Below are 20,025 nucleotides of genomic sequence, written 5' to 3'. Positions count from 1 at the left end.
ACGAACCGGAATAGCTTAGTTGACAACCTTCTAAATCCAGATATACAACACTGTTTGTCTGCCATATTGTATTGTGAGAAACAAGCCAGTTCTGAAAACTTGTTTTATAAATTGTAATTGCAATGGTTTTTAGTCTGACAAAATTTCCATATGTGATTTTTGCTGGGCTGAACAAAAATCAAATAATTTGTATTATGGAAATTTGAATTATAAAAAGAAACTATTACTGTTATTACAACTAAAGCATGATTCCTGGCAATAGTCTCTCCCAAAATGCATAAATTGCTTTGTAGCCTTGTATGTAAAGCTGGGTACACACTACACGGTTTTCGTCCAATAATCGGCTCAATCAGCCGACATACGACCGCTCGTTCAAAAGTCTGGTCAGTGTGTGCAGTGACACGATGGTCGAAAGTCTTCCCAAATGGACGATTGTTGCCTCATTTGGTTGGTCGTACCGTTTAATATTTTCGTTCCAATCTGGTTTCTGTTGTGTAGTGTGTATAAACTTCCGACCGATCCACAACAGTGAGTACAAAATTAGTCATTGCTCACGACAACATGGCTGTAAAAAGTCGCTAAAGGGACGTCCGCTCTTCCCTTTATCGTCTAAACAAGGCTAGTGTGTATGCAGTCCATGGAGCGAGCGATCGGAACATCGATCGCATGTAAAATTGCTCGGCATAAAAAGTTGGTTGAAATTTCTGTAGTGTGTACCCATCTTAAGCCAGTCCTTGTTTTTGACAATGGCATTTATCTAGATTAAAAGACCCAACAATTTCCCTGGATCCTGGGCATAGAACCCCCAACATTGGGACTAGATTACACACAATGGGGCATATTCAATTCTTTGTTTTCCGCGCCGTGGAAAAACTATTGCCGTTAATACGGTAATAGCTGGATTTCAGCTCGCAGCGAAATCCAGCGAGTAAATTACAGTATTAACTGTTTTTCCACGCATTATTACCGTAATGACGGTAATAATGCGCGGACCGTGATATTTTCAGTATTTCCGCCGAGAATTGAATATGCCCCAATATGTCAAAGTATGACTTGGTATATCTTAAGTCAAACACATTTAATTCCACACTGTCTTGGCAAGTTAATGCAAGAGCACATGTGCACAGTGGAGTCGGCCACCTGCACTTTGGATCCTTTACTGCTTAGGGCAGCTGGTGACTGCAGTCATCTCTAGTAAAGATGGCAAGATGTCACTAAAATTAAACATAATACATTTGATATAAAAATAAATAAATACAGATTTACGGCCCTTTCCTCAGTCTGGTATGCATTATGTTTATAGTACTAATCCCAAAATGAAAGCAAACTCCTCCCAAATTAAAATCTCACACATTATTGCTTGGATGTTTACTAAATCAGCCAATATAGAGTTGCTGTGTGCCTGTCTGCTCCAAAGGGTGTACCTGGAGTTTACACCTGGAACTTTTAAATAAATGAAAAATAGTGTTTACAGAAGGAATTTGATAGCATATAAACATGCAACAATTAACTAAAAAAAATGACAAAAACATAAAACGTCTCCATATGACATGATAGCAGCAGCAGTATCAGTAGGAACATGAATGAAGAAGGGATTGTAATCGTACTCTACTTTTATATACAGTTCCGTAATACCAGTGTATTTGTTTTTTTACTGCTGAATTCCAGTTTTACCACATTGTTACTATACAGTTGTATTGTTTGCAACCGACAAACCAAGCTGGGTTGTCTGAAATGTGTTAAAGTGCTGGGGATGTTTCGGGAAATGTATAGCAGCAGCTCGGACATAGCCTGCAAGGCAGAGCTGCAGAGTCACTTGTATTGGGAGCACGCTGCCTGATTGGTAGTGGTCATCCCCCATCACCCCATTCACGGACACCGTCATTGTTGTGTTTCTTAGTTTATTTGTAGTTCTTTAAAAAATGTAAAAAGGACATTTCGCGGTAGTACGGAACGCTAATCCGGCTACATTATTAGGAATTTAAATATTGTCTCCCCTCTTCTTAACAATGGGTGCGACCCAGGATACGCTACACGAAACTGTAACTGAGCACTACCATTTCTGTAACTGGGAGGTCCTGTTTCCCCCTACGTCTAAGTGGGCGCGCCCGAGCATTCACTGTGAGCTGTAAATATCGAGCTATTCTACGTTTTTACACGGCCTTCTTTCAATCTCCCCTAAACCCCGCCTCTCCGGTGGGCGCGGCCAAGCTCTGGTTGACAGCGCCTGAAGGCGGGTTGTACCATTTCCCCCTCACATGGGGTTCTCCATGCAGGTTGCAGCGGCTGGGTTCCAGGTGTAAGGTGGGATGTGAGGACATGTCAGCCCCGGCTCATCCAGCTTCTCTGCCCGGGGCTGCCTGTGAAACGACGGCTGCAGAAGCGTGACGTCATCAAACCTCTGGGCTGGAAATATGACATCATTTGCGTGAGTGCAGCCTGGCAGGGCCTCGCTCTGTATACATATATACACGGCACACTTCCATCTGTGTGCCTCCAAGGTGCATTGTTTTCTCGCGTAGGTATTTTGTGTATTTACTCATGTATTGTGCATAGTACATTGCATAATAATTATACGGTACTACATTATTCTTCTGTCATTCATCTGATCCATGCTCTTTAGTATTGGGATGCGATATACCTTTCGGTGGGATTTAGGTAACTTGGTGCTTTCTTCCTTTTTGGTGCTACCCCTGCTTAGACAGATGTTGCATGGTTAATTATTAATGACATACCATGTTAATATTTTGTAATATACAACAGCGAAACCATAAGTTAAATATAGCTCATTTGTTTATTGTTAAAGTAGTTATATAATTCTCATTGCCTATATTCAACGTATTTTAATAATTTTCACTATTGCCCAATTTTGACACATCCAGCTCAGTTTGATGACAAACAAATATGACTTTCCAGTAGGGATGATAACTCATCCCTTTAAGGACACACATAATTTACTCAGGCTTTGTTGTTGGCTGATGGGTTCTGGGTAAAATGATGTGTAATGTTGATGTAACCATTTCTCCTGGTACCCACCACCCATTCAAATAACCTGAACACTCATGTGCCCGACATCCCCTAATCACTGTGCTAACTAGTGTGTATATGTGTGTATATGTATGTTTATATATAATATTTATACCATTGTAATACATATCATGAAGTGGCATCACTCATTGGTCTTGCATTAAATTATATTTTTATTAGCGATCTCTCTGTTATATTATAGCCCTTGTTTATTTTTTATGATTACAGTTTTGCATGGTGCATTTACTTTTTAATTGCTGTTATATTTGTTGTTGTTATTTATATAGCTCTAATCATATTGTGCAGTAATGTAGTTGTTAGTCATTCATATATTTTAACCGTTGCGCTCTGTGACATTTTAAGCATGTCTACATTGCAAACAATTGCTAGTGCTACATATTAATACTGTAATGTAGTTGCACATTTTAGGCTTCATGAAATGCTCATAGTGTATGATGGAATACAGTATGCAAAGAAGTTGTGCTCTATGGATTATACTCCAGTAGTACAATACATCATTTCATGCAGAAATTCAGGACTACCAATGTGGAAAAATCCGTACCACCATACTAGTCACATATGCATATATTTATACACACAAATAAGAATACCTCTCTCAGATATACCATATACATTGCAATCTTCATAATATCATTATATAAACAGATGCCTCTAAAATATTTACATGGATAATGTATGGGATGTATGTGTTGCATGCATATCAATATATCATGAGCACAACACACCAGTTAAGGAGCTTTCATGTAACTGTCAGCTTAGTGTGCTGGACTGTAATCCAAAGGACAAAGAAAAGTTACACAAAAATATTGTGTTTGTCAGGTGCCCATGCTGAGTAGATTGCCAGGCCAATCCAGACACTTGTCTGGAATGGCTCTTCTATTGCTGCTGATACTGTAGCTTTGTGTAATTAAGGTTTTGCTGCATGGGAGAAGTATAGTTTACAGTACACTTCAATGAAGTACATACCAAACAACTAACATTTTGTGTCCCAGAATAGGAAAATTGTTTCAGTTCTACATAAAAAATTGCAATTGTCATCAATGCATAATGAAGTATTTATACAAACATAAAGGACTTATTCACACCTATGCACTGTTTAAAGCACCATTGCATTACAACATTTTTGCAATGCTTTAAACATTATAGGATGAAGCATGCCCTAATTATTATGTGATAACGGGTGGTTACAGCACAATAGATGGTACTGGTAAAGATGCAGTGCATGTAAATCCATTTTAGAAGCACATGTATGTGAATGAGTCCTAAACACAAGGGCATCTTGACAGGAATTTGGAGATATATTTTTTTATTTATTAATAACACAGGTCTGCGATGAAAAAGCTTTTTTAATGAATTTATGTGATACCTATAGATTTTTGGCTTCTGAACACGAAAATGACTACCGATTTTGCATATCGCATCACGTTTTTCTGAAAAACGTGTATTTATGAATGTCATTTTTTTCATATTCTTTAAAATAATATATATATTCTGCCTACATTTATTATAAAACATTGTCTTAAATGAATTCAGTCCGTAGTATAGAACATTGCAATTCAGTTCTCGTCATAAAACTTCCTCCCATCTAGTGCCAGATTAAGGTCCACATGGGCCTGGAGCCGAAACTTACAAAGGGCCTAAACCCCATACTGTCTAAAGGAACATTACACACACACACTTTTCAAAAAGAAGTTTAAAAGCTGTTTTATTGCACAATGGTAACACATATACGCGTCAATACCATTAGCACATTCAGTCTATCTTAAAGAAAATTTGAAAACTGTTTTGGAACTGATTGGATATGCAAGACACAACTGGTTAATATGTGGAGATCTTAAAATTTTATGAATTGGTACTTGGCCAGCAACAAGGTTACACCAAATTCCAATGTTTTCTCTGTGAATGGGATAGCAGAGCTAAAAATTGCATTAGCAAAAAAACAATTGGCCAGTTTGAAAAAGTTTAGAAATTGGAAAAAATTATGTAATCAAATCCAGTTTACTAGATCCAAATAAAGTTTTGCTTCCACCTCTACATATAAAAATAGGATCGATGAAACAATTTGTAAAAGCACTGCCTAAAGATGGAGAAACTTTCAAATATCTTTGCACCAAATTCCCTAACATAGCCGATGCTAAACTGAAGGAAGGCATTTTTTCAGGCCCTGACATTAGAAAGTTAATAAAAGATGAACATTTCGGGCATGTAATGAATATTGTGGAACTTTCGGCGTGGACTTTGTTCAAACAAGTGATTTCAACTTTTTTAGGCAATGTCAAGGATTCAAATTGTCAGGGAAATGCTTAATAGTTACAGAAACCTTGGCTGCAATATGAGTTTAAAGGTACATTTCTTTGAACTCCCATATTGAGCGTTTCCCAAATAATCTCTGAGACTACAATGAAAAACAGGGTGAACGGTTCCACAAAGACGTTAAAGATGTAGAAAGAAGATACCAGGGTCATTGGGACGTCAGCAGGATGGCTGACTACTGCTGGATGATACACAGAGACGACACAGAAATAACTTAGAAGCGACAGTTTGAAGACAAAAAAACCCCAAGATATTAATGATCTTTTTCAATTATGGTTTTTATTCCTTTATTGTTTGATTTTATTGTTATTTTATTATGTAATTAAGACAAAAACACAGTGCTATCATCTGCACTTCTTCGTATTTCACAATAAATATGTCAAGTACAATTAAACTTATTGTTTTTTCTTAAAAATGTATGTAACCCCCTTATAGGTAAATGTGATGTGGTAATTTTTTTATATACTATTTCTTGATGTACACAGGAGTATAATTAGGAATATAAAAGTATTATTAAAAAAGCTTTCAATACCTTAAATTTCGCAGACCTGTGTAATTAGAAATCTAAGTCTTAAAGCTGCATCCTACATACTCATTTTGCCTATATACTTTTTATTTGTTTGTTTTAAACTACAAGTGTTGTACCAGTTTATTGGGAATCTGCTCATTTTTCTAGGATGGCATACTTTATAACCCTATTACTGTTACAAATTCCCTCTGTGGGGGGATGCTGATGGCTGCAGAGTCTCTCATTTTGACACTCAAGCTTGTTCCTGAGGATAGGGTAACCTGATTTTTGAGCCAGAGCCCTCCCTCTGTGTACAAGATGGAGGGAGAAGTTCTATTGTGTTGTCAGTGAGCATGCTGAGAAGTGGGGTATTCCAAAACCCCTCAGCACGCTATATTTTATGTATTGTGACTGTGCTTGCCCTGGTTGTAACATGGCACTTAGCGCTCTGTCAATCATTAAAAGCAGCGTGTAGTAAAAAAGATAAAGAAATAGATTGATTTAGGATAAAAACACTTTTTTTTTCCCATGGGATAGCATCTCTGAGTAATTGACCTACATGGATATTGGTTACACATGCTTGCATTTGAAATAACTGGAAACTTCATACTATAGTACCTAATATTTGCTGTGTGGTTGAGTCGATGACTTTTGCAGGTGACAGACCAAGAGTATCTTATGTTGTATAAAAAAGGAAAATAATATCGATTTAATGAACAGCACATAAACATAACGCATCATACAGCACTTATGATGCTTTTTGTAATACTAGGTTTAAGATTCTTTGGGGTATATTTAATTCCGATCCGATTCGTGGTAACGCGCGTTACCGCGTAAAATGCGCACTACTGCCGGTAATACGGTATCGCAATAACGCGGATTTTCGTACGCAGCCCTATGGGCTGCGAACGAAAATCCACGTTATTGCGGTACCGCGGATTACGTTCGCGCCCGTTCCGGCGCGATCCCGCAAATCTGGATTGGAATTGAATATGCCCCTTTGTTTTGCTTAAAATGCTCAGAGTTAATATCTCTTGTCACTGCACCCAAAACCCTTTGTGTTTTGCATATTACCATACTTAACCAAAAATAAACACACGGACATGTAGAATAAATTTGGCAAAACAAAGGTTGCAGTTCATTCAAATAACATAATTTCATACTAAAAGTAACATTCCTTCTTTATTTGGTGGCGGTGAGCGCAAAGCAGTCATCTAACAACCAATCTTTAAAGCAAAACGGCGTAAGGCAAACCGCTCTTACCACTGTACCAAGAATCAAATCTTTACCATTGTCCGGTGTTAAACCTGGCGTCATAGCGTCTGTCCCCCTCTGGACTCGACATTGACGTGCCCACACAAAGGCTTGCCAAGGGATCCTCCACCAAGAGGCGTGATACTGCTAAAGGGGCAGTGACGTGTGGCCAATCAACGGTAGCACCTTTGATTAGTCACTGACTGCATCGCTCTACCACCTACTGTGCCTCACCTGTAACAAGGATAAATGGTTAAACAGTAAACCTAACTAAATATATGACGGGAGGTATTTGAAGATCCAGGAAATGAGATCCAGCCCTAAATGTGAGAATGATTTATAGAAAACAATCATACCTCTCCCATTGACTATAATTGGCTGGCTGTAAAATGTAAACTTAACCCCTAATGGTAGGTGCGGACAATAACATAAACAAAATATTTTAATTGACTTCAGCTTATGGCTTCACTTAAACTAAGCAGCACATGTCAACAACAGATAGTGGGGGCAGCCATTTTGTGGGCAGGGCCACTGTTTATGAAAATTTCAGCTATACATGAAGACAGAATCAGGATAATTTCATACTAGCAATTTCAAAATGGAAAACGCAGTTTATTTTCATAAACAATGTTTCTGCAGCTAAAAAGTGCTACTTTAAATATAGTGTGCTTTTTCTTGTGATTTTTGAAGTTTGTAGTAGAGAAAAAAACAGCTATAAATAATTGCTTAAAAGCTGATATTATTATATGGCTGTCAGGTATGTTCAGCTATATTGAAATCAATGGTATCAGACATTTTCCAGCAGCATTTGATCCGCTGGGCTTAATCGCTGTTAGTAGCAGCTGCCAAGGGATCGGTAGAGGAAAATCGCTGTTGTGACATTCTCAAAAAAAAAACATTTAATGGATATCTATGGGAACCTGGAGAATATTTCACATTTCAATTTTTAGTTTTTTACACAGTGCCTAGCACACTACGTAGGGGTGTAGAAAAAAAAAAAGTTTGCCTTTGCTTTTTTTATTTGGTAGAGGGCATAGAAAAACACTCACTGCTATATGCAAATGCGGGTACTCTGTTCAAGTTTTGGCCTGCATTCATAGCTTTTCTCTACCTTGGACAGAGGTAGCATAAAATATTGGAAGTGTATGTGTTGCGGCTGCCTTCCCCTGGTACAAGATCTGTGCTGATAGTGATCATCAGCACGCATCTCGTAATTGTATTTTAAAAAAATAAATTTAAAAAAGTACAATGGAAAGGGGCTGAATTTCCTAGGGGAAATATGTGGACCCCCGTTTTAGAAGAAACCAACTCTATGCTGAATAGCACTAACGCTATTCCCACATCCCTGGAGTATTGCTTGCGGGTTAAGGTGTTATTTGTTTTCCAATGATTATTATATGCTTTTGACAAAGGATATGCTTTACTAAATATATGCATTTTGTGTACTTTTCATAGATGCACGTATGCGGTCCTGAATACAGACTCAATTACAGGATGAAATTTATGCTTAAATTTTAAACGTAAATTGCGTCCAGCTCTGCAGAAGGCCTATGTATTTAGCTAATCACCATAAATATAGAAGAAAAAGTCCTCCTGATTTACATATGGTAACCCCCCACAGCACCGCTTCTTAGTAATTAGCCTCTGCTGCAGTCATCCAATCCATGCTCTCAATACAAGATAAGGCCTGATGTGTTGGAATTAGGAATCTACTAAAAAGACACTATCAAAGGGGGATACATTGGACCCTTTCCATTACGTTAGATCTATTTTAAACGACTTTAAATAAAACATTGGATAGTTTAAATTGAAAAAGGAATTAGAAGAAGGAAATATATATACTATATATGAAGAAATGTATTCCCATTGTTTTGGGGCAGTGATGGTTTGGAACACCCAGAAAATGTCCACAATACATTTCTACAGTGCATAATATTTTATAAGGTGCTGATCTCTTCTAGGGCTAAGGCTATTGCAAAGGCCTGGTACTCACTATCAACTGCTATCTTGGAGGAGTTTACTTTTGCTGAGGTTGGTCTGCAGAAACTACTCCACATTGAGCTCGCATTATATATGCACTTATAGGTCATGCTTCAGAAATGTGGCACAAGGCGGTCCTAAGAAAGGTTTGCTGTAACTCCTTGAAACATAATGTAGTGAAGAAAATAAAAGCTAATGTTTTGAGTGTTACAGTACCACTTTCTTAATACCCCCTTATCTCACAATTTTGAACTATAGCTATCATATGGAAAACCATGCCATTGCATTTAGCCACAATCCAGAAAATGTAAGAGGAGTTTCGTACATCATGAAACAAAATGCAGTGAAGATATTTATTGTCAATATATCCCTGTTTTCTATCTTCGGAATATTTTTAAGGACAGGGAGCAGCATTCGCTGTTATCTTGGAACTGTTTACCTGCACTGTGTTTGGGCCTTATAGATGAAAATAACAAGAGAAGAGGAACAGTTAGCAGTGTAGTAAGGTGTAAAAGGAAACTGGTAGCGTAATACATTAGTGGTGGAAGACAGATCTCTAGGCCTGGATAGACATTTCAGGATATACCTTGCTTGCACCATGTTGCAATGTTGGTATCCCACACTATGTCCTGTGTATGTAGACAGAGTGCTAAGATTAGGTTGGAGTGATGTTGATTTTTCTGTAGAGTACAATGTGTTCCTACAGTCAATTTATCATCTGTTGTACTTCACTTCAGAATAGTGTGATTCCATAATAGGTAGTGCCACATGATCTTTAGTTTGAACTTAAAAATTAACTGAATTGCAGTTTTGTAGTGGCCAAATGTATGATGATCATATATCATAACAGTGGTTCAACTCTCAAAGTACACTCACTCCACCTGACTAATAAAAAAAGAAAAAAAGAAGAAGAAATATGAAAATAGCCAACTGGTAACTATAGCATTTTGCTTCCAACTAAAAAGTCAAGAAAAAACTCGTACCAGCAATCAGGAGAGAGATTAATTAAGTATGGGTGCTGCTAAATTGTATACTCCTCTTCGAAATTCTTAAGAATGATGAGCCACCAAATATGGAGTATATTACATAAATTTCTGATACTGCCTAAAACATGGTGAACTGTGAGGTGTAGCAAAGAATTAAAAGCTTATGTGCAGTCTCTTTAATCAGAATAGAAATGCAACAACGTTGTAGTGCGTCAGATTTGGGCCATGTTATTGGGTGTGGCAGGGCTCCAAGCTTACCAAGCGAGTACATAGTTTTGTTGCTACAAAATTAGTGTATAACCTAGACTGGTGATAAACACAGTATTTTATATCCTGTTTATAACAAATCAGGTAATCTTATGTCTGAAAATCTTAGAATGACTCCACACACAAATAGTGCATTCCCAACCATCATGAGCTTGCTATACCACACATTTAAATATTTTGCAGTACAATGATCATTACTAATAATAAACTTTGCTTACAATAATTACCAGAAATCTTGCTCTTGCCCATAGCTAGACATATGCGTCAATTTTCCTCTCTGCACTGAAAGCTGACTGAATGACAGCTCAACCCCCTCTGCATTTCCTGGAACCATTAGACCTTGTAACCGGCAACTACAGCTCCCAGGCACATGTTATGATGAGCTGCACTGTCTCTTTGCATAGAGCTTCATTTACAGAGTTTCTAATGAATAGCGGCTTTGGTGAAATTAACAGCAATATAACTCTGGGTCTGGGAGCTGTAAATGCCTGGGAAGCAGGCGTCATGGTTAAGGGCAAATACACTACAGAGTGCAAGGAGCCAGTCACTTTCATGTGTGACAATGGGACAAAGGCAGACTTAATGTGTATGCAGGGGGAACTGGCAAGTAAAATGTGTGGCTGTATGACATTTGGGGTAATTATATTGGCATTAGCATGACATTGTGTTACCTGTCAACATATACACCACCCCCATCTCTAAAAAGTTTTCTTGGAGTCTTAATAATTTGCAGGAACATCATCCTTAACAACAAATAACACCATATCGGCATAACTAACATAAATAGCACCCTGCCTCCATTAATTCCATCCCCATCTTAGCTAATTAATTTGTTCATTAACTAATATTTCCCCCTCCTTTCTGAGAATACTACCCCATCCCTAGTTATTCCCACCTGATTGTTTAATATATAGTGATAAGGGTGAAGAGATCGCACCCAAATATAAGTGAATGAAAAAAATGCTATAACACCATAAATAAGATATTTCCCCATAGGGGAATTTGAAACCTTAATTAATTGCTGTATTGAAAGACAAATACCAATTTCATAGTGTAAAAATGGAATAACATTCAAAACTTCAGCAGCTCGAAAAATGTTAAACAAACATAGCTGTAGAGTATTTTTAAGTACCCTCCCAGAGGCATACAGCAAGCAGTGGTGACATCCTCCTATAAAGTCCACAAAAAAGTAATTGTTACACCTCAGTCGTGTGTGTGTGTGGGTGTGGGGTATATGGATGGACCTTTCTCTCCTCTCAGCGTCAAACACTCCATCCTGTCCTAATATGGCATTCTCCCAAGTGGTATCTCCATTAACCATACTAGCAGTAACCATGCTAGTTAATTGGCTGCTATCAAATTGCCTAGTGGGTTTTTGTTAGGGAATTTAAAAACAAACAAACATATATTTCCTATGTTATTATTTTTTTTATTTTTTTTCCTTATGTGCTCAGTTTTCCTCACCTACTTTACATTTTTAATACAAATAAGTGATTCTCCAGTCAAGTACGTTTTCTTACCATCAAGCTAGTTCTAACACCCCTAACCCCCCAAAATAATTTATTATATATTTTTTAATTCAAACATTGCTATGCTGTCATCTGCTGTATTTCATAGTCCATAATAGTGCTATAGGTTGCATTTTAATGTGCTATTAGAAAGGCAGGCTAGCTGCATGGATAGGCAGGTTTACAGACCTCTTAAATAATTTCCATGCACACATAGCTGTGCATTGTCTGCACAATGCTCAGTTACAGTTGAAATAGCTGAATAGGTAAGTAGTAATGAAATATCAGGTATTGTGGGAAGATTGTTCGTTTGAACGAGAGGACCTCTACATCTCCGACTCTCTCATTTGTCTGATGGCGGAACTTAAATTATTCCATATCACCCCACAAATTGTAAATTTTTACATACACACATATATAATTAGAGATGCTTGGGCTCGGTTCCCCGAGAACCGAACACACCGGAATTTAGCAGATCAGTGTACCGAGCTGGGCCGACTTTCGTGCGCCCTCAGAATTGAAAATGAGGGAAAAACAACATTGTTACGTCGTCGGAGATCATATCTCACAAGCTTTGGAGTCTATAAGTACTTCCCTCCATAGTGATCCAGCTCCATTTCACAGAGGGACACAGAAGGGGTAGCACAGTTCTTGGCAGTCTCTAGTGCAGTTGGGCAGCGTCATAGGTAGAAAAGAAAGAGGAGGGGTAGCAGTGTTCTTCAAAGTCTCCAGTGACATTCAGGAGAGCTCCATTGCTGAAATAGAAATAATAGGTCTGGCAGGCTTGGTCTTCTAAATCTGCAGTCACATTGTACTGTGTTATATAGGTAATATACAAAGAGGAGTGCTCCATTGCTAATTGTCATTGCTGAAATAGAAATAATAGGGCTGTCAGTGTTGTTCTTAATCTGCATTGTACTGTGTTCTCAAAATGGATTCACAGCAGTACACAGAAGACCAGGAGCACCAAGCAGCTGCTGGCGCCAGTCATGATGATAGTAATCCCTCTTTGTCATCTGCTAAAGCCTATGTTAAAGTGCATAGTGTTTTTAAGTCAGGGAAGCAAAAAATGTAAAGAAAACCCTTTTACCTTGGCCAAGAAAAAAAGACCTGTAATCCAGGCAAAGTTATCTGCAGAAAAAAATAAAACTGCCAACATGCCATACTACACACACACACTGGCAAGGGAAGAATGAGGCCTTCACCTTTCACTATGAGTGCTAGTTCTGTAACTGTCACTGAGGCATCTTCTTGTAAGGTCAGTCATGACCAAGCAAGACCTTGTCATTCAGACTCCAAAAGTGGTGTCCAAATACTTTTACGTGTAAGAAACCAGTAAGGCATTAGAAGAAAATGTATGTTCTGATTCAGAAATGACACAAATCCCTGAGGAGAGTCTATCCACGAGTGCTATGTGTAATCCTGACCTGTCTTGATAGTGTACCCATAAAGAAGGCCCCTTTCAGCATTTCTGCAGATGTGTGCATGAACAGCCCTAGTGTAGCTGGTGATACACAAATTGAGGATGCCACTTTGGAATTGCAACATAATGAGGGGGATATTTGTGTAGCTGACGAGGGCGCTAATGGGGATGTTGATGAGGATGATGTTGTTTGTGTAAGTCCTGCACCAGTGGAAGCAGTTCTTGCACACGATAAGAAGAAGGTCATTGTCGTGCCTGGGCATAAAATCAAAAAATCCACCTCTTATGTGTGGAATTATTTTTAACCAAATCCTGACAACAGTAGTCTAGCCATTTGTAGCGTTAATAAAGCCACAGTCAGTAGAGGTAGCTACCTTAACCTTCTAGGAACCTCATCCATGTTACGTCAATTGAAGCGAGTTCATTGCAAGCTGTTGGGAAAATCAGAAACTTATGCTAAAAAAATAACAACAAGCAAGCCCATCATCAGCTAGGTCCCTTCTCTCAGCTAGATCTCGACACCTGCAGTCTGCACCCACAACACCGTCCTCATCAATATCCTCAGTAGCGATCAAAGTTAGTCCTGCATCCAAGTTGCTAAGGCTAGATGACTCCTCCACTATCCTGGATTCCTCAGAAGAATTCTTGAGCATTAGTGCTGCTGATGCTGGGGGCGAATCTTCATCCCTAAAGCAGACCAAGGAGAAGACTACTAGTAGCTTACAACACTTGACTGTTAAACAATCCTTTGCAAGAGGAAGCAAGTATGAAAGCTGTCACCCAGTGACAAAGCGGATCACAGACACCATGGCGACTATGCTAGTCTTGGATCTGCTTCCAATATCCACTATTAATGCAGCTGGTTTTAGACAATTACTTGAGGTCTTGTGTCCCAGTTACCAAATTCCATCACGACACCATTTTATTAGAAAAGCTATTCCTCACCTCTACCAGAAGATTAGTAAAAATGTAATTATTGGACTACAAAATGCCATTCTACCCACTGTACAGTTAACCACAGATATGTGGACAAGCGGAACTGGGCACACTAAAGATTATTTAACTGTGGCAGCCCACTGTGTTGGAGATTCGCCTTCACTAGCAGGAACAGCAGCAGCTTGTACCCAAGTACGTCACATTTTTCAGAGGCACGCTACTCTGTGTATCACCAGCTTCACCAAGAGGCATACAGCTGACAATCTATTGCAAAAAATAAGGGATGTCATTGCAACATTGCTTATCCCGCTTGGACTCTCCTCAGGATATGTCATTTCTGATAACGCCACCAATATTGTGAGAGCATTACAGCTTGGTGAATTCCACCACATTCCCTGTTTTGCTCACACTATAAACTTGGTGGTGCAGAGCTTATTAAAAAATGACTGGGACATGCAGGAGATGCTGTCTGTAGCCTGTAAAATATCTAGACTTTTCTGGCATTCGGCAACAGCATGTAGGAGATTGCAACAACATTTTAATTTGCTCTGCCACCATCTGAAGCAAGAGCTGGTGACGAGGTGGAATTCCACCCTGTATATGCTTCTGCCGATGGAGGAACAGCAAAAAGCCATCCACGCTTACCCCACAAGCCATGTTATTGGAAAAGGAGGGGGGATGCATTTTACTCAAGCGTAGTGGAGAATTCTTTCCGTGTTGTCCAAGGTGCTGAAACCATTCGAAGTAGTCACTTGTGAAGTGAGTTCAGACATTGCTAGCTTGAGTCAAGTGATTCCCTTAATTAGACTTTTGGAAAAGCAGCTTGAGAAACTGAAGGAGGAGATTAAGCAAAGCAAATACGCTAAGTATGTCGGACTTGTAGGTCAAGTACTTTTTTCGCTTCGCCAGGATCTAATAGTTATCAAAATCTTGAAATCGGATCACTACATTTTGGTGACTGTGCTTGATCCTCGGTTTAAGAGCTAGGTCTTCACTTTGTTTCCAACTCACCCAGATCTGAAGAAATGCAAGGAACTCCTGGTGAGCAAGATGACAGCTCAAGTGTTACGTGACAGGACGGCGTCTCCTCCTTCAGTTTCTCACTCGACTGCTTCTAGGGAAAAAACTTAGTTTTCCCAAGAGACCCAGGGATGATGCAGATGATTCAGCACAGCATTTTTACATCTGGTCTGGTCTAAAAGAATTGACCAAAGATCGTGACACCTCTGCCGTAACTCCACCTGATCCTACTATCAACATCCAAAGGATGGTGGAGGATTATTTTCACGACAGAATAGAAATAGACAAGTCAGACAGTTCCTTTACATACTGGGAGTAAAAAAAGGGAATTTGGAGACCCATGTACCAACTCGCTTTGCACTGCCTAAGCTGCCCACCCTCCAATGTGTACTTGGAAATAGTTTTCAGCACAACCGTGAACCTTGTCAGCGATCGGCGTAGGAGGCTACTTCCTCAAGATGTGGCAAAGATGAGGTTCATATAAATGAGCTTCAATTTCCACAAGGAAGGCCTTTCCTGCCAATTGCATCAAAATACATGGATTCTGTAATGGTGGATTCCAGCGGTGATGAATTAATAATGTGTGAGGATGATGTACAAACTTAAGAGAGTGAGGATAAGGCTGAGGATGATGACAACAACATTTTTCCACAGTAGAGTTCATTAACAGCACTTTTACCTTAGGTGCCTTAAGCCCATTGTTAGCTTGTTTTGTGGGGGCCCAAACAAACCAAACACAGGCTCAAATATGGCACTCCTTGTCGCTGAAGTGCAGGGTTTGTTACAGTGTGCATGTCCTTTTTAGGATCCAACATAAGGGGTGGAAGAGCCCAAGAACAATTTCATCTTGCACCACTTTTCCTTTCAGCTACCGCTGTGTGCCGATGTTACCTACATGTGCTATATACTGTTGTGTGCTTTGCAAAACTCTTAGACAACCATAGGTGATGCAGATGACTCGGCACAACATTTTGACATCTGGTCTTGTCTACTGTAAAATAATTGACCAGAATTAGTGACACCTCTGCTGTAACTCCACCTGATCCTACTATCAATTGTCAACATCCAAAGAATGGGGGAGGATTATTTTTAATTTTTTTGAACAGTATAATGACAACAGTTTTATTAACAAAGAACAACGTTGGTTGTTGTAAGCATGTAAGCATGGTTATCTAAAAAAAAAAAAAAATCTCTCTCTCTGTATGTATATGTATGTATATATATATATATGCAGGGTGAGTCAAAAGTCGTAGTACACCCTTTTATTTCAAAAACTCTACAGAAATTAGGCCGATTGGCCCATTTCAAGATGGCGCCCATGTTTGGTACATACCGTAAAAGATAGACCACGTCACCCATACCTTACTGGAGTATTCAGGTTTCCCAATTCCTATATACATTTTTGAAATAAAAGGGTGTACTGTGACTTTTGACTCACCCTGTGTGTGTATATATATATATATATATATATATATATATAATGTGTATGTATATATATATATATAATGTATATGTTTATGTGTGTTTAATATATAGGAATAAAGTTTTGTTTATATTCTGCAGCTGACTCACACAAAGTGTGAAATGACGTGGCTTGGTTCGTAGTGCGCAAGTGCAAAATGGCGCCACGCACAGTATTTAGGATCGCAACTCGAGTAGTCGCATATCTAATACCTCGTGATGAAGTCTTAATTATACAAGACGAAACGCGTTGAAGACCTGTGAGTTTTTCGTACTATGGACTTTTTAACATCATATCCTGATTCGAAGTAGCATCAGTTGCAGTAGTTGTGAGCAGACTAGTTCTTTTATCCGGGATTTATACAAACCTGACTGTGGATGAAGTAAAACTGTCCAGATAAGCTATTTATGTTTTTAATCAATGTGAGTGAGATACTCCAAGCATTGTGTGGAATAAGTTTTTTTTTTACTAATCAGTACTACACCATGATGGTTTTCTTTGTATCTTATATCTGAGAACAACGAAGAGACAAGTGTTCTCCTCATGACTACAATCAGATAAACAACAATGTTCTTTTATCTGGTAGGCATATCACTATTGGAGAGGCCTGGTGTTTAAGAGTGTCTGCATGACAGCTATGACTCTCTTTATGATCACTGGTTTCTTTGGCTAACTTTGCTATTATTTTGGAATATCCTATTATATAACACTTGTGGATCATTCTATTCATTGGTTTATGGTTTTAGTCACTATATTACTGTCCTTTGTTTTACAATATTACACTATCTTGGCGCCCTATCCCATATGCTTTATTCTACATCTCCTTTAGTCCACCATCTGATTTAATGGGAATTGGCAGCCGCCTGGACATTTGCCAAGTGTTTTTTACAAATACTGACTTTTGGGACAATTATCAATTTGGAGTTATGCACCATGTTATATCTGATTTTTTTTTCTTGTGTATGTGTGTGTATGTATGTATGTATGTGTGTATGTATATATATATATATATATATATATATATATATATATATATATATACACAAAAGACAGGGGGCGCCATGCATAGTGCATTGAAAGTGATACATAATAATAGTTTCTGCAAATGTAAAATTCCCGTACCAGAAACTCAAATCATTTGAGCCAAAGTGATATATTGGAAGATCTCTCTGATGGATACTGGAAATTAGATTGATCCTGGATGTCAAGTAGTCCTTCCAAACGTAATCAGGATAATGACCAGATGACTGTGTCTTATAGAAAGACTTTTTGACTCCTTGAAAAAGTCTTTCTATAAGACGAAATGCGTCGGTGGTTTGTGTCACTGTCTGATTCTTGTGTTCATCTTCTGGATCGTGGGTCATTGCCGGCTGGAACCCTCTTTCTCATCTGCGAGTGTCCATAGGACAGATAAGCTGTTTTATATTCCATTTTATGTACGGGCATTTATTTTTAAGAGCTGCAGTATGGAATCACTAAACCTATGATTATATAGAGTTTTTATGTGTGTTTTACTGGTGGTTTTACACTATTGTGGCATCATTTGAGTTCACAGTCATCTGGTCATTATCCTGATTACGTTTGGAAGGACTACTTGACATCCAGGATCGATCTGATTTCCAGTATCCATCAGAGGGATCTTCCCATATATCACTTTGGCTCAAATGATTTGAGTTTGTGATACGGGAATTTTACATTTGTGGAAACCATTATTATGTATCACTTTTAATGCACTATGTATGGCACCCCTGTCTTTTGTATTTTTTCTAAATTAGGTATGACACTTGCAGACAGGTGTTGACTGATTGGGGAGCTTCCTATTGTATTTAAGTATTGAATTTTTGGCTTTTCACTATTTTCCTCTGCACTTTAAAAGCGCTTTACAGCTTAAAAATATTGGGTTTCATATATATATATATATATATATATATATATATATATATATATATATATCTATATCACAGTCAAGTCCATAAATATTGGGACATCAACACAATTCTAATATTTTGGGCTCTGTACACCACCAGAATGGATTTCAAATGAAACAATCAAGTTGTGATTTAACTGCAGACTTTCAGCTTTAATTTGAGGGAGTTTACATCCAAATCAGGTGAACAGTGTAGGAATTACAACGGTTTCTATATGTGCCTCACACTTTTTAAGGGACCAAAAGTAATGGGACAAACTAAACAATCCTACATCAAACTTTCACTTTTTAATACTTTGTTGCAAATCCTTTGCAGTCAATTACATCCTGAAGTCTGGAAGGCATAGACATCTCCAGATGCTGGTTTTCATCCCTGGTTTTGCTCTGCCAGGCCTCTACTGCGAATGTCTTCAGTTCCTGCTTGTTCTTGGGGCATTTTCCCTTCAGTTTTGTCTTCATTAAGTGAAATGCATGCTCAGTCGGATTCAGGTCAGGTGATTGATTTGGCCATTGCATAACATCCACTTGTTAGCCTTAAAAATCTCTTTGGTTGCTTTTGCAGTATGCTTCGGGTAATTGTCCATCTGCACTGTGAAGCGCCGTCCAATGAATTCTGAAACATTTGACTGAATATGAGCAGATAATATTGCCCGAAACACTTCAGAATTCATCCTACTGCTTTTGTCAGCAGTCACATCATCAATCAATACAAGGGAACCAGTTCCAATGGCAGCCATACATGCCCACGCCATGACACTACCACCACCATGCTTCACTGATGAGGTGGTATGTTTTTGATCATGAGCAGTTCCTTTCTTTCTCCATACTCTTCTCTTCCCATCACTCTGGTACAAGTTGATCTTTGTGTCATCTGTCCATAGGATGTTGTTCCACAGCTGTAATGGCTTTTTTAGATGTTGTTTGCCAAATTCTAATCTGGTCTTTCTGTTTTTGTGGCTCACAAATGGTTTACATCTTGTGGTGAACCCTCTATATTCACTCTTTTGTAGTCTTCTCTTGATTGTTGACTTTGACACATATACACCTACCTCCTGGAGAGTGTTCTTGATTTGGCCAACTGTTGTGAAGGGGTTTTTCTTCACCAGGGAAAAAATTCTTCTGTCATCCACCACAGTTGTTTTCCGTGGTCTTCCGGGTCTTTTGGTGTTGCTGAGCTCTCCGGTACGTTCTTTCTTTTTAAGAATGTTCCAAAAAGTTGATTTGGCCACACCTAATGTTTTTGCTATCTCTCTGATGTGTTTGTTTTGATTTTTCAGCCTAATGTTGGCTTGCTTTACTAATAGTGACAGCTCTTTGGATCTCATATTGAGAGTCGACAGCAACAGATTCCAAATGCAAATGTCACACCTAGAATCAACTCCAGACCTTTACT

At 38.6% G+C, this 20,025-nt stretch overlaps 1 protein-coding gene across 4 annotated transcripts in view; it reads left to right on the top strand.

Annotated features, from left to right (window-relative positions):
• The first annotated feature begins 2,238 nt into the window (after positions 1–2,238).
• Positions 2,239–20,025, top strand: part of HIVEP3 (HIVEP zinc finger 3) — a 113,942-nt gene continuing 96,155 nt past the window's right edge. For 3 of the 4 annotated variants that reach the window (XM_075195880.1, XM_075195882.1, XM_075195879.1), the window contains exon 1: positions 2,239–2,518. The gene's annotated coding sequence lies outside the window, so the exon portion shown is untranslated. The remainder of the gene's footprint in view (positions 2,519–20,025) is intronic. The other variant, XM_075195881.1, reaches the window with a different exon arrangement.

Source organism: Mixophyes fleayi, chromosome 2 (assembly GCF_038048845.1).
Source record: "Mixophyes fleayi isolate aMixFle1 chromosome 2, aMixFle1.hap1, whole genome shotgun sequence".
Taxonomy (NCBI): domain Eukaryota; kingdom Metazoa; phylum Chordata; class Amphibia; order Anura; family Limnodynastidae; genus Mixophyes; species Mixophyes fleayi.
This window is presented reverse-complemented; position numbering and strand designations above follow the sequence as displayed.